This window comes from Chrysochloris asiatica, unplaced genomic scaffold (assembly GCF_000296735.1).
Source record: "Chrysochloris asiatica unplaced genomic scaffold, ChrAsi1.0 scaffold00199, whole genome shotgun sequence".
In the NCBI taxonomy this organism is placed as follows: Eukaryota; Metazoa; Chordata; class Mammalia; order Afrosoricida; family Chrysochloridae; genus Chrysochloris; species Chrysochloris asiatica.
In genome coordinates, this window is record NW_006408717.1 from 2,484,809 (window position 1) to 2,488,555 (window position 3,747).

Here is a 3,747-nt window from a genome sequence, read left to right on the forward strand (position 1 = left end):
CATTGGCTACCCAAAATGGGGGGCCTACAAAGGCAAGAAGTGACTGGCTTACAAGCTTTCAAGAGGGAACCTAGATCCAGAGGTCACAAAAGAAAGTAGAATCTCCACTGAATAGTATCCAATCTGGATGAGACTGATGAAAGGAGATGGGGATAGCACTCTTGGTGTACAATAATTACTATCAGTACTGACTGTGAAAGTTGGAAATGTAAAGGTAGACATTTTGTAGGAAAAGGAGGGGAGTGATCGACTTTGCAGTACAGGAGCAGAGATCCCTGGGACTATTAAGGGAGAAGAGCAGAGTGCGGGACTCTACCCAGAGAAAACAGGGATGTGATGCGTAGATGATGACATGGAGAGATGGAGCGGCTGGGAACTCTAGACCCAAAGAGGGAGAAGGGCTGTGTGCCGAAGACCAAGGGGCAGGTTTGGAGGGTATACCCTTTGGTTGGTTGATGATGCATGGAGGGGATTGTAACCAATGTAATGACATATGATAGGATGAATCTAAAGCTAATGTTCTCCCATGTAAACTATCACATAATTCACAATAAAACAGTTTTGTTTTTTTTTTAAGTATATTATCTTCTCAGAATATTGTCTAATATTCCTACTCTGGCCTGTGCAGATTTCTTGGTTACCGCGATTAGTCTATTCTCAATCCTTTACATCTCTCGCACAAATTCTCTCTTTTTTTTTTTTAGCAGTCTCGAGTCTTTTTTTGGCTCTCACTGGGAGGTAATCACCCTCTTGTCCAAGCCCCCAAATTTGTGAGAAACGTTGTCAAATGGTCAAGAAATCCAATCTGTGCCCATTTTAGCACCCAAACCAGTAGACACAGGCAGATGCCTGAAATGAGATATTTTTAAGTAGTTTAATGTTGTGCACACACACACACACACAATCTGAGATATGTTCTTTAATGAAGCCTAATCATTGTGGGCTATGAGTTGGGCTATTAATCGCAATGTCAGCAGTTTGAATCTACCAGCCACTCTGTGACTTTCTGGTCCCATAAAAATTTACAGCTTCAGAAACCCTACTGAGTGATGCTTTGTGCCAGAACTGACTCCACAGCACACCACTACAATATATAAAATAAGTTTTCATTATTAATCAAAATGATTTTAAAGAGTTTCTTCTCTGCAATAAAATATGTGAGATGAAATAGAAACGCTTAGTAGGAAGAATTTAAATAATTTACATACAATCAATATAGGATTTAAGTTAGAAAATAAAATAAAATGAACACATTGCATTTCTAGTTTCTAGCTTTGGTTTAGAAATTAATTGAAGACTGTATGTTCACTACCTTAGGAATAACGTTGGGGGAATAAATAACGACGTAAGATATGTTATACCCATGTAGAAATTTTTCAAAACTATGTTAAATATTAGCAGAAATTATCAAAAGGAATTTTTTTATCTCAAATATCAAACTTTGCCAACTATCAAGTGGGAGCCCAGCTTTCACACCTTAGAGGGCTATTGTCAGGGCACAGAAAAATAAACAGAAATCCGCCAGAGACATGGCAGGCCTCAATATATGCACCTTCCCTGAAAGATGTTTGCAGAACTACAAAGCTGCACAGAGATTAAGAAAACCATAGGTAGACACATGCTATAAGGAATAGTAACAGAATAAATAACTAACCAAGCATTGGATACAAATGAGAAAAAAAGAAACTGGCAACTGTTTTATATATCATATCACAACAAAAATTTATCCATTCACACATTATTAAAAGGCTGTTCTGAGCAAGATGGGAAATAGTACAGATTTCAATTAAAATCTTTAAGCGTTGTGCAAATTTATTTTTAAGCTTTTACAAAGTATCAGAGTTTTGATGTGCTAGACTGCAAAGTATATTTAAGCCATGAGGTCCGTGGTGCAAGCTAGCCAGCTGCTTCTCGGAAACAGTATACAGTGTTGCTATGGGTTGGAACTGACTCGATGGCACTTAACAACTACGACAACAAAGGGATAAAAGGGCTGGTGGTACTGTAGGATAAGCACAGGTCTGCCAATCACACGGTCTGCAGTTGAAACCCACCAACTGCTCCATGGAGAAAGGTGGGATTTTTCTGCTTCCGTACAATCTACAGCCTTAGAAATGCTAGTTGGAAATTACTAGATGGCACCTGTTTGATCCTTGTTGTTAAGTGCTATTGAGCCGGTTCCAACTCATAACAATGCTGTATGGGTTCTGAGGAACAGCTGGTGGGTTTGAACTGCTGATCTTGTGGTTCACAGTTCAGTGCCAATCCTACAGCACCACACCAAGAGTCCAGATGGCATCTAACAACAACAAAAGAAAAAGAATTATAAAAAAAAATGTGTTAAGCCATTTTAAGGCAGTTTGCTAGAATAAAATATGCATGGGTAACATGTTTTTTATTTATCATTTAATAATTAATAAATAAAACAATAAGGAAATGCTACATAGTTCATTATTTTTGTTGTTGTTATTGCTAGGTGCCATAGAATCAATAGATTCTTAGTAACTGTATGCAAAACAGAAGAAAACCCTACCCAGTCCTGTGCCAACTTCACAATCATTGCTAGGCTTAAGCCCATTGTTGCTGCCACTGTGCAAATCCATCTCACTGGGGGTCTTCCTCTTTTTCTCTGACCCTCCACCTTACCAAGCATGGTAGTCTTCTCCAGCAACTGGTCCCTCCTGACAATATGTTCAAAGTATGAGAGATGAAATTTGGTCATCCTGGCCTCCAAGGAGCACTCTGGCTGTACTTCTTCTAACACAGATCTGTTTGTTCTTTTGGCAGCCCATGGCACTTTCAATATTCTCCTCCAACACCACAATTCAAATGCATCAATTATTCTATGGTCTTCCTTATTCAATATCCAACTTTCACATGCATATGAGGCTATAGAAAATAGTATGGGTTGGGTCAAGCGTACCATAGTCCTCAAACTGATATATTTGCTCTTGAAAACTTTACAGAGGTCTCGTGCAGCAGATTTTCCTAATGTAATACATTATTTGATTTCTTGATTACAACTTACATGAGTGTTGATGGTTGATCCAAGCAAAACAAAGTCTTTGACAACTGTAATCTTTTCTCCATTTATCTTGATGTCATTTATTGGTACAGTGGTGAGGATTTTAGTTTTCTTTATATTGAGATTAAACCCATATTGAAGGATATAGTATCTTAATCTTCATCAATAAGCATTTTAAGTCCTCTTCACTTCCAGCAAGCAAGGTTATACTATCTACATATTGTAGGTTGTTAATTAGTCTTCCTCCAATCCTGATGCCTCATTCTTCTTCATGTATTCCAGCTTCTTGGATAATTTGTTCAGTATACAGATTAAATAACTATGGTGAAAGATATATAATTCATTAGCAAATATCAATAATTGGTTACATAAAAAATATAAATTTGGGGGCATGGTGTGAAGATAAAGATACTCAAAATTTTACAGGAAGGATGATAATCATTCTGAAAGCCAATTTGATAATATATGTCAGACACTAAAGATTCCAATTATGAGGTTAACTTAAAGAAATAAGCAGACATATGTCCAAAGATAATGCTGATAATAGTGAAAATTACTAAAAATAAAAAATAAAAAAAATTAGAAATGCAAGTTCCTAATATCAGGATATTTGTCATACTAATTATGCCACAGTTACACAATTAAACACTTTGAAAAAATGCGGAAATCATTGGACAATCTCTTTGATATCTCAAGTGAGCAAAGTTTTGCTAAAGGTAATA